Raw genomic sequence first — 11498 nt, forward strand, 5'->3', positions numbered from 1 at the left:
TGAGATTTGCAACTACAAGGTTCTGAGCTTGAATCCCACTTCTAACTTCTTTTTTTCTCATTTCATTATTAATTTCCGTATTTTATTAATCAACTACCTAACTAATAATAAGACATACCACTAAACACCCTAAAATACCCTTAATGTAAAATAAAATTACCCTTAAAAATACCCTTTTTAGTAATTTGCTAAATCAAAGTTTTATTCCAACCAATCACATTTATTCATTTGTCCAAGTGGCACTCCCTTTTTATATTTCTATTGGATGCTTCTTAATATCCATTAGATTTTCCTCCCATCTTTAAAAACCTAAGAACAATTACATTGTCCGCTATAGCCTTTCATTTCCCAACTTTCTACTTCACTTTTAATTTTGAAGGCTGTGTACTTCTCTCTTTCTCCCTCTCTTCTCGTCTGTCTCTCTTTCCCTCCTCTAACCCTAACAAAACCAAAATTTTTTCCTTCATCATTGTTCATCTCTCTCATCAAATCCGATAACCTCCACACTCCCTTCATCAAGTTCGGCGTACTTTCAGTCTCGTCGGAGGTAAATACATATCTTCAATGGCGGTAGTGACGCGATTCCGGCGGGGTATATGCGATTCTGGCGATGGAACTCGCAAATTTGCGGTCTGTTAACTGTTCCAGGGGTAAGATTTTCAATTTCCGACGAGGCTTTTTTTGTATTACAACCCACTCCTACCTATGGTGAGTTAGGGGTTCAATCTACTGTTTATGTTGAAAGCAGTTTTTTTTTAAAACATTACTTGATGATTTTTGCTGTTACTTTTACACACTATTATGGTCTGGCTTTGGGGAGTGAAGGTGTGGGTATTTCTACTGTCCGATGTAAGATATCCCAAGGTTTATGATATTGATCTAAATCACCTTACTCACAAAGAGATATGAAGGTAGTCAAGATCCTCACCTTAGTTTTTACAAAATATTATTCATTGTAAAGTGGAAAAATGTTCAACGTTTTTCTTGATTCTCAAGTTTGACGATCGATATTTCGACCATGGAGTTGTCTGTATCTGGTTCTCTAAAATAATTTGAATGTTGTGTTAACGACATGGTTTGATGATGCCAATACCGTAGATTTAGAGCATAAACCCATATGAATGTTTATATAATAACTTCAAATCTTGTGTTATTTTCAGTGTAGCACTTGGATGACAATCCTTGTACCGGCTAGCATGACTTCTTATCTTTATCTCTATTCTCATGGGGAAGTATCATTGGCTGCATCTCAACCAGTTCAGTAACTGCTCCGTTTTTTCCTCCATTGACTTTTTTGATATACATTTTTCCCTTTTGATATATAAATATAACATGTAGATATAGTTTCATTCTATGAGTTTCCCTTTGTACAAACATCAATTTTCATATGTTGTGGATGCTTATTGACTAACTCGTGACTTGTGTTTTATCTATGATTATAGTCTGGATTTTACTATTTAAAGTCCTTTTTTGAGAAAACAAGGCAGAACATACTAAATGTGCAAAAGTTTTTTATTTTTATTAGCTTTTGTGTGATATTATTATTTTTATTAATCACCTAATAACTACCTGTGTTTCATACTTGTGTAAAGCTTGTGATGTTTATTAGCATTTCTGTGGTGTTGTTATGTTTATTAATCACTTAATAGCTTTTTGTGTTTCATGCTTGTGTAAAGCTTGTGATTTTTATTAGCTTTTATGTGTTGCTGTTATGATTTCAGTTCTCCAAAAGTCATGTCAAGACCACCAATTTAAATCAGTGACTTGAATCGGTTGTACCATCTTGAAGCTATTATACAAGATGCAAAGGTATTGCTTTTGGCTTGCTTTGTTGTCTATTGTTTTTACAAGTTTTAAATAATGATTGTTAACCATATTCTGAACTGGTTGCACCTCATTCATGATTTCAAACTATCTGTTTTCATTTTATGAGAAGTATACCACTTATTCTATTAGCCATTTATACATAGTTGGACAGTTGAAGTCTATAAGACTATAACTATACAACTATGTTTAAATAAAGTGCCAAATTATTAAAACAAAACCTCAAGAAACCTCTACAAGGATTGTTGTATGAAAATCCTTTATCATGTCTAATTTGAAACCAATAATTGAAAGCATAGGAAGATATTTTTAATAGAATATGAGAAGAAGAATAAGAGAAGATGAAGGAGTAAAAAATAAGAGCAGAAGAATAAGAGAAGATCTTGAAATAATGGTGCGTGAGAGAAAAAATGTTGAAGCATTTACAAAGAATATACTGATACTTAAATTGTGTTCTTTCCTCTCCATACTATTAGCAATTTAGCATATTTAATAATGATACATAAATTGATTTTATTATATTTTAATGTCTATTATAAGAAAAAGTAAAGATAAGATCTATAACATGAAGTGTCATAAATGGCTTTCATGATAAAAGAAAAAAAGTAAGAAAAGTACTTTCTACCACTGTATTTTTCTCTGCAACAATAAAGTAGTATCAGTACCCAAGACAAATCTCTCTACAAAGTACAAAGCATCGAACGGCTTTGATCGGTTAAAATAATCTTGTCCAGCTTTACAATTGTACCTCATTATGAGGGCTACTTTGCATATCATAGTGTCTTGTCTGATTCATCATTAATACTTGTACCTTCTTAAGCTTAAAATTATACATTATACAATATATTATATGTCTTTGAATTACTCTTTATCTTTTAGTTTATTTTTGCAGGTTCAACAACAACTTTACTGTGTAGTTGTCTAAAAGATTTCCTGCTATGCTTTTCTTCATTCATGTTAATCACATGGCATTTGATTCCCATAGTTCCATCTCAATTTCTTTTTATTTAGTTTGGTTTCATTGAATCATTGGACTTAATAATATTTTTAAATTATATCTCTTAAAATTTAAAAACGTATTTAATCTTTTTCCTTTGACTTTTTTCCATTTTGCACAGAGAAAAGGCAACGCAGCTCCTGTTGGGAGAAGGAGGAAGCCTACTGATATTTTAAACGGGACAACATTTGCACGATCTGTAAATATTCTTCTTTCTCCACATCAGTTATCCAATGAAATAGTCAAAGTCTGATGCAAATTTATTAAACTGCTTCCAATCCCTCAGGGTTACGGTTGGTTTACTTTGATGAGACTTCAACACATCCAATATTTTCATTTCCAGCCACTTTCCCATGTCTATTTGATAACATACATTATTACTTATATACAACTATTGCTCTTTGTTGTAACTTGTAATGTGAAATCAGATAGTCAGTAGTATATTAAATGTTTATTGCTTTGTTAAGTATTGTACAGTTATATACTTCCATGCTTGCAAGTAATAATGTGATGCAGCCAAAACTAATTTTAAAAACCATCCTAATTTCTTTTAAAATGCAGCCGAAAATTCATGTTATGTTCTATTTTTTTGGGTCTGTTTCACTACTTCTACTTTAACTATTTTTCTATATATGTTAAATACTTTATCTAAATTACATATTTTAGACCATTTCCATTTACTATAAGAATAAGATACATTATTATCATATAAGAAATATTATTCTTACACTCACTTTTACATCTACACCATATTATATACGGTACAATTCATTTTTTGCTTTTTATTTTATTATTATTTTCTGCATTGATATTTGTGTCCCATTTAAAACAGGTATAAATTTACGGTGTACACAAGGACGGGGTCATACTTTGGTGTATATATAGCATGTCTCCTCTACATCATTATCATATCATACTTTTTACGTAGATACTGCCCTCAAAGAAATAAATGTTTTCTCCTTACATACTCAATCGATTAAATTAGTTTGGAGCGACGATGCCAAATTCATATTTTCTAGAAGTAGTGATAGGTATGTATTAATATTGTGTTTGGCGTTGTCATATAGATTATTGTGTGACTTAGAATTTGCACCACTGACTTATAAGAACTAAAGTTTATATCCTATTTTGTTTCACTAGAATTCAAATTGCATGTTTAATTCATAGAAAAAGTTAGCAAATTATGCAGCATCATTATTCACTTTTCTTTATAAAAAAACAAAATTGATATTACGTACATAAGTATGGTCACATGTTTCTTCTCATAAAGCTAAATACAAATCAAGAACATTCATTAATGGAATAACAATGGAAACAAACTGTTTTATATCACCTTATACAACCTTCATATCCGTCTTTAATTTTAAAGGAAATGTCTTCATTACAGAACATTTTATATTACATTTGATAGACCGGATAAAACAGTCAATTCTTCTTCATTTAATATCGTCAAAGTACTAATACACAAATGCATAAGTACTTATACACAAAAGCGTAAGTACTTAATAATTTAATGTTGTCAACGAATGAGTGGCATTTCACTCAAAATTGTTTCAGATTTGTTCTTATGAACCCGGATTTTATAGTCCTACTACTAATAATTTCTTATTTAATGAAATTATGTAGTTTGTCATACTATTCATAATTTCTCTTATTACAATTAAATTGATTTTCCATCCAACCAACGGCTGTAAAAATCTAATGCCTTCCTTGGCTTATATTATGGAACAGGGTGCCCAATCCTCTGCACCATTACCAAACCCATACATATCAACAAAAATATCATTAATAATAAAAGAGTTAATTTTAATTGTATTTTAAAAATAGATAAATGAGTTAATTTTAATTGTATTTTCTCATTTTTTTTAGAGAGAACTTTTCACAGGTCAGTATCACCACAATACATTTTTAAGCTTTAACTCAATTAAAGATGCTAGAATTTAAAGTTTTTACCAATTATGTATTTGAAAACTTATAATTCTTTTAGCAAATCCTTAGGTACTAGATAAGGTGTAACTTTTACTAACTCCTGTGAATTTTATTACTAAAACTCACTATTTTTATGGGTCACAATCATCACAATATCTTTTTTATTTTATTGAACAAAATATTTGTATATATTTATAATTATCGGTGATATTTGTAATATTTCACTTTTAAGGATGGTGTTTCACATTAACATTTCTAAGTATATTCCTAAGAACTATTAAGATATATGTGCTCACATTTCGTTTATACTATATTATTCACATTAAGATATGAATTACCCGTGCAGACGCACGGGTCTTCTACTAGTTAAGTATTTTAAAATATTACTTTTTTTACTTTTTACCTTCTTATTCATAAAAAACATTAAAAAAAAGTATAAAATAGAAAAGATTCAAAAATATTTTGTTTACATAGTTTATATGAAATCAATCAAAATAATTATAATTTAGAAATCAGATCAAATTTGATTTCAAATTTCAATTATTATTGGTTAATTGTCATCAAGTTATAATTTTATTCTATTTTTAATCTAAACTAATTTCTTCTTATAAATATCAACAACTTTGCTAACCCTATTCTCAATTCTCACTCACGTACAGACTACCAACCAACCCTATTACACTTCTTTTTACACTACCTGACAAACTTTTCAACATACACCATTCTTTTTCTCACCAATCATTCTCCACCCAACATACCATTCCTAACTATACTTCAAACTTTCCATCGGTTTCCTTTATACAAAATAACAAACCTGTAAAATCAAACCTTACCGTATACAAGTTTATTGACAACAATAAAAACACATCCATTCAAAACCTTCAATCACCGACTCAGACCTTACACCATCAACAATAAACTTTTCTTTTTGTGTAGTAACAATTGTTTGTTTTGTTTTGTTGACAAATTATGCAATTGTATGTGCTTGTGTTTGCTATATAGGTTCCAAATATTTTGCAGGCACAATCAAACAGAGAACAAAACTCAAAGGAAAGGAATTTTTGGCCCCCTGGACTCTCGCGAGAGCTTCAAAGTATCAAAAAAATTTGGATTTGGATTCAACAATTTAAACCGATTCAAAGCATTCAAAGCATAAACCGAGCTTCCCCAACGTGTTCTGAAGCAATTGCAATCATCGCCTTCAATTGAAGCATACCAAATCGCAAGCAGTACGGTCACGGTTTGTTCCAAATTTTTTTGGATCGAATTCATACTTATGCGCATATTTAGCATGTTTTGATTATATGATTGTGTTCTTAATCTTGTTTATATGCTTTCTGGATAATTTAATTGGAGTTTAGTTGTAGGAATCAAAATCCACCATTGTTAGGTCTCGAAGCTCCCAATTTAGGATATTCTGATACAGGTGAAATTAGCCTAAACCGTGGCCACCCACCTATTCAGAGAACAATTTATAGTCGATCTGTGCCTTTAGAATTTATGTATTTGTTGTGTTCTGTTAGATTCAAAATCGCAGGTTCATGGCTGCACACCCAAACCGTGGCCAAAAGTGATGTTTCCAGAAAGACAAATAAGGAAGATGATGCAGGCCCCGCGCGCGTGTTCTTTTTTGTTTATTTTAATAATTTACGTTTTGAATATATTACGTGGCTTATGAGTTATTAACAGCAAGTGAATCATGGTCGAGTGGAAGGAAGGAGCCCTGATGGTTTCGAGTATGAGGTTGTGGGTTCAATCCCCATGCCCTTCATTATTTTTTATATTTTCTTTCTAACCAACCATGTGCAGATCCAGCGCCTTTGTCTTCATGCGGACGCACCATACACGCTCGGACTCTAACCCTTGGATCTGCCTCCAGATTGATCCAACGCTTCTGGTTCTGCATGCACACCATGAACCTTCAAGATCACACCACAGGATTTTCAGCTAAGTTTTATTTATTTATTTCAATTTGTCTTAATTATTTATTTTTATCATATATATTTTTGCATGAATGTTTTATAAAACCCTTTAAAAAGCATGGTTTTCTTTAAACACTTTTTTGGTTTTTTTTATAAAACATAATTAAATCAAACATTTATATATTTTATTATTATTATTAGTAACTTGACTTTTTTTTTTAATTTGTTTAAATTATGTGTTCAATTTTAATTAATTTTTATTAATTGACATTAGGTTTAGGATATTTAACCGAAACCTTTATTTTCACCGATTTAATTAATTAGGTTAAAAACCAATAATTAATTTGGTTTTTATTTATTCTATTAACCATACTAACTTACGCCCTAATCAGGGTTTACGAGGATTTGCCATACACTGAAAATATCTCTTTTTTCTGTGCCTTTCTCAGGATTGACTTTTTCAAATGCCTTCCGACTATGCGCCTGATCAAGATCTAAAGCTAAGTATTCAAATTCATTATTATTGTCTTAAAAGTCTATTTTGTTTCCTTTTAATTAGGGTTTACCTTTTTAACTCCGCATACACTCACATCTTTTTCTGCTTTTGCTTTTGACAGACATTTCCAGGGTCAACCCCGAGGCTACCTCTGACTGCCAACCATATCAGATCAAATTCAAAGCTAAGTGCCTATTTATTTATTTATTTTAATTTCTTTTATCCTCTTATTTTTTTTAGGGTTAGCAAGGTTTGTCTCCGAACTGATAATGCACTCACCCTATTTTGCATTCTATTTTTTCCACTTTTTTTCAGGGTTCGCCAATTGCCAAAGCTTCGAGTATCGGTAACCCTAAACCCCTAAACCTGTGGTTAGTAACCCTAGGGAGTGCAACTTGTTAATTCAATTAGAATCACCTAACTATAAGATAATTTTCTGAATATAATCACGTGATTGTTGCACCCACGTACGTTTTTGGGGTAACCTCTCTGTTGCCTGTTGCCTTGTTGCCTTGTTGCCCGTTGCCTTTGTTGCCTTGTATTTTTTCGCAGAATAGCCATGTCCCTCGAATACGAGGATACCTCAGCTATGTTGCCTCGATTAAAGATCATGCTCCCTAATGATATCCTTTGGCTGCCTACGAAAAAGGCTATTCTGATCCTTCCCCTTAGACTACCTGCCTCTCTATGGCATGGGTCAGTCTTATGGAGAACGATAATGCGATGACCCGTTTACATCCAAACGAAAGGCTTCCTGCCCTCTCATGGCATGGATAGACCCTTTCATCCTGAAAGGCTAAAAGAAACCTATCATCTAAGTTTGAGGTAATTGCTCCTAATTGCCTTGCTCTGGCTAAAACTGTTTTTTCATATTCTTTCTCATAAATCTTCAAAAGGGCTACGCTCATTTACGAGCTAAAGTCCGTACTCTTTCCTTCTACATTTCTGAAAACAAAGAGCAAAGCAATTAAGAGCCCATGGAAAACCATGGATGCAAAGGGTGCCTTACACCTTCCTTTTGCATAATTACCCCCGAACCCTATTTTATTTAAAAGGTTTTTCCTGTTTCTTTTAGCCTTTCTAACCTATTTGGATAAAATAAAAGTCGGTGGCGACTCTTGCTTAACCGCGACATTTTTCGATTATAAAAGTCAGTTCACCGTATTACAGAACTGGCGACTCTGCTGGGGATGCTTTCGAATTAAAAGAGGGGTTACCTTAAAAGTTTAGGATTCATTTAAATGTTTTCTATTGTTTGCTTTGCTTGCTTTACTTTTCAGGGTTGTTTTGGGAATTAACTGAAGGACGAATCCTACACCCGGATTCAAGTACACTTAAGATTAGGAGTGGCATAGTCATGGCGACCTCTTTCACATATGTGGGAGATGAGTCAATATGAAGTTCACACTTGAGTTAGGACTCCATAGCATATGCACACCTTTCTCAAATGAGGGGGGTCTATGCATGTGTCTTTGGGTGCGCCGGAGCTCGAGGACCTTTAGTCACCTTTAACCCATCCTGGCCTTTAGGAACGTAGTGGGGGGACTACTCTTGACAAATGTTGAGAACTAGTCGCTACCCGATGCTACAATTCAGATAGGTTCTCTCTCAAAGTATCATTGCATGGTGCAAATGCATCATGTCTGAAGGTGCTTTAGAAGGGCTGAAAATTCTGGATAACTTATAGAACCTGTTGCTGAAATCTCCTTATTCTTAGAAATACCTTTGGGGAAGGGTATCTCACATGATCTAAACTCCATGCAAGCCGAGCCTAAAGAAATTGTGTGACTTGTGTGACTTGTTTGTGTTTGCTACTAACCTTCGTTTCCTTGCAGGTTCTGTTAAAAGACTTGTTTGCTCTTACTATCTCACACTGTGCTAATGAATTGCATTCGCATAACATCATGACATCATGACATCATAAGCATAACATGATTTAACTAACCCTTTCAAGGATCCTAGGGATTTAGGGCGCACAATTTCAGGGACTACTATCAAGGACTGATTTCCTAATCAAGGGGCAAGAGGATTTACTTCCCTCTGGCCACACACCTCCCAATTCAAAGACTCAGTACCTAGCAAGGGGCAAGAGGACTTATTTTCCTCTGGCCACGTACCTTCCAATGCCGAAGGATCTCGAATCAGTGGCTATGACCCACTGGATATGGTGAGCTTGATTCTCAAAGAAGGACGTTCGAAGACGAAATTCAGAATTCTTCAGACAAAGATGCAACCAATCATTTTCTAACGTCGCAAACTAAATTTCCTATAGATCCTTGAAAATATTGCATCTGCATTCATAATATCACACTACAGGTTTCTACCGCAGGTTTCTCACCTCCTCGCTGTTTATTTCAGCACCATGAATCTCGAACAATCTGTCAAAAATCTTCAGGCTCAGAATAACTAGTTCCAGAAAATAATCTTTCACTTGGCCAAGGGGCAAGAAGAATTAAAGGCACTCCTGGCCGAGAAGGAGAAGGACCAACAAAGGGAGCAAGGTGTGCAAGATAAATGGAAATCCAAACCTAAGCGGTCATTCACTCCGTTACCCATGCCGCTGTCTCAAGCTCTGCAACAACTGCTCAATCAGAACTTGATAACTCTATTGCCTCCATATTCATTTCCTACTAATCCCGCTTCAGGGTATAAGTATCATGCGAGATGTGCTTATCATTCGAATAGTCCTGGTCATGATACAGAGGATTGTTGGCAACTGAAGCACAAGATTCAAGACTTAATTGATGAAAAGATCATTGGTTTCAAATCACCTGAGAAACCTCCTATGGCTAAAATTGTGCACAACCTGAAAGGTCGTAATGAACACAACCTATCCGCTGGGGCATTTCCACAACAACAAAGACGCAAGCCAGATGCACCTAAGCGTCAGTTCACGAAGATCAACATGTCACTAGCTCAGGCATTACAACATTTGTTGAAAGCAAACTTGATTACTGTGAGGGATCCTCCTGTAAAGCCCAACACTTCCGCTCCTAGCTATAAGCCCAATGCGAGGTGCGCATACCATTCCAATAGCCCTGAACATGATACAAATGATTGCTGGCCATTGAAGAACAAGATTCAAGACATGATCGATGCTGGTGAAATTGAATTCAACCATCCCAAGACTCCTGTGGTGATCACCGCTCCCATTCCTAGTCACAACAAGATTGATTAATGTTTAGAAGGATGAACTTTTTAGATCATTAGATTTACTTTCATTTGCAATTTCTTTTCCTGTTTGTTTAAACATTCGAATTATGATAGACATTATCTGTTTTAATAATCATCATCAGTGCATTGCATATGTTTGTCTTGAATAAATTATTTCGCTATCACTCAATTTAATTATGTCTGTACTTTGCACGTGTTCTATGATATTCAAACTCCATCTAAGCTGTAAGCCTTTTAAGGGAGGATGACGAAAATGATACCGCAACCTCATACAATATGCTTTTGAGCGGACTATGCTGACGATGTACAGGCATTGTTTCAATTCCTAAACAATGGAGATATAAGGATGTTAATCCCTCGTCAACCCCTTTGAGCCTAAGAAGTAGAAATCTCTTTCTTGTTCTAATTAAAACCCTTGATCATAACCTGGGGAAGGGTAGTTCTCAGTTAATTTGGCGGTGCATTCTATTTTAAGAGAATCATTCGGTACACCTTTCAACAAAGGTTTCAATCACAAGCGTTCATCCGCACACATCAAATAAGCGTTGGAGATGACAGTCAAAAGCCAGTGATGGTTCATCAAGCAAGGCAGTCAATATCTTTCAAAAAGAAGAAATGAAAAACATCTATACTGATGCTTAAGTTAGTAGCTATCAGAGAATGAGGGTTGAGAGTGAAGAATAGAATACCTGACCCTCTGGTGAAAGAGGGGATTTATAGCCCCCAGCGCTGGGCCAAGGTTTCCTAATTGGGCCAAATCTAATTGGAGGCCCACGTGCTAGGAAACTGCCAGAATGTCCTTGTGCTAGGGCTGAGTCAGCAGGTGACCCACGTTCTGGATGAGCATAGCGTAGGGTTCGGAGATGGTTGACCGAATCCCCCGCTGCGTGACGCGTGGTCTTCGCGCGTGGATAACTCTTGACGTTTATCCAGTAAATGGGCCCAATGACTTGGGCCTGCTCGGCTAGCGAGAAGAGCTGGGCCTGCTCGGCCCAGGCCAGAACAGGAGCCCCCCAAGTCATTAGTTTTGTGAGAGTGATGACTTTAGCCAAGAGGCTGGCCGAGCAAGAGTACGAATGTTGGTCGTCAACTGGGATCTCGTCGTACGATTAAATCTGCGGGGAGAGAGGTTGCTGCTGGGTATAAGAGCCAAGGG

The 11498-nt window shown here is 34.9% G+C and overlaps 1 long non-coding RNA gene across 2 annotated transcripts; it reads left to right on the forward strand.

Annotated features, from left to right (window-relative positions):
- Positions 1-324: 324 nt before the first annotated feature.
- LOC131621666 (uncharacterized) lies at positions 325-3613 on the forward strand. Of its 2 annotated transcripts, none has more exons than XR_009289650.1 (4): positions 325-650; positions 1161-1256; positions 1722-1809; positions 2717-3613. It is a non-coding gene; the product is annotated as an uncharacterized LOC131621666 (long non-coding RNA). The 2 variants fall into 2 exon arrangements; XR_009289649.1 differs by having other exon boundaries at positions 2943-3608.
- The last annotated feature ends 7885 nt before the right edge of the window (positions 3614-11498 follow it).

This window comes from Vicia villosa, linkage group LG1, assembly GCF_029867415.1.
Source record: "Vicia villosa cultivar HV-30 ecotype Madison, WI linkage group LG1, Vvil1.0, whole genome shotgun sequence".
In the NCBI taxonomy this organism is placed as follows: Eukaryota; Viridiplantae; Streptophyta; class Magnoliopsida; order Fabales; family Fabaceae; genus Vicia; species Vicia villosa.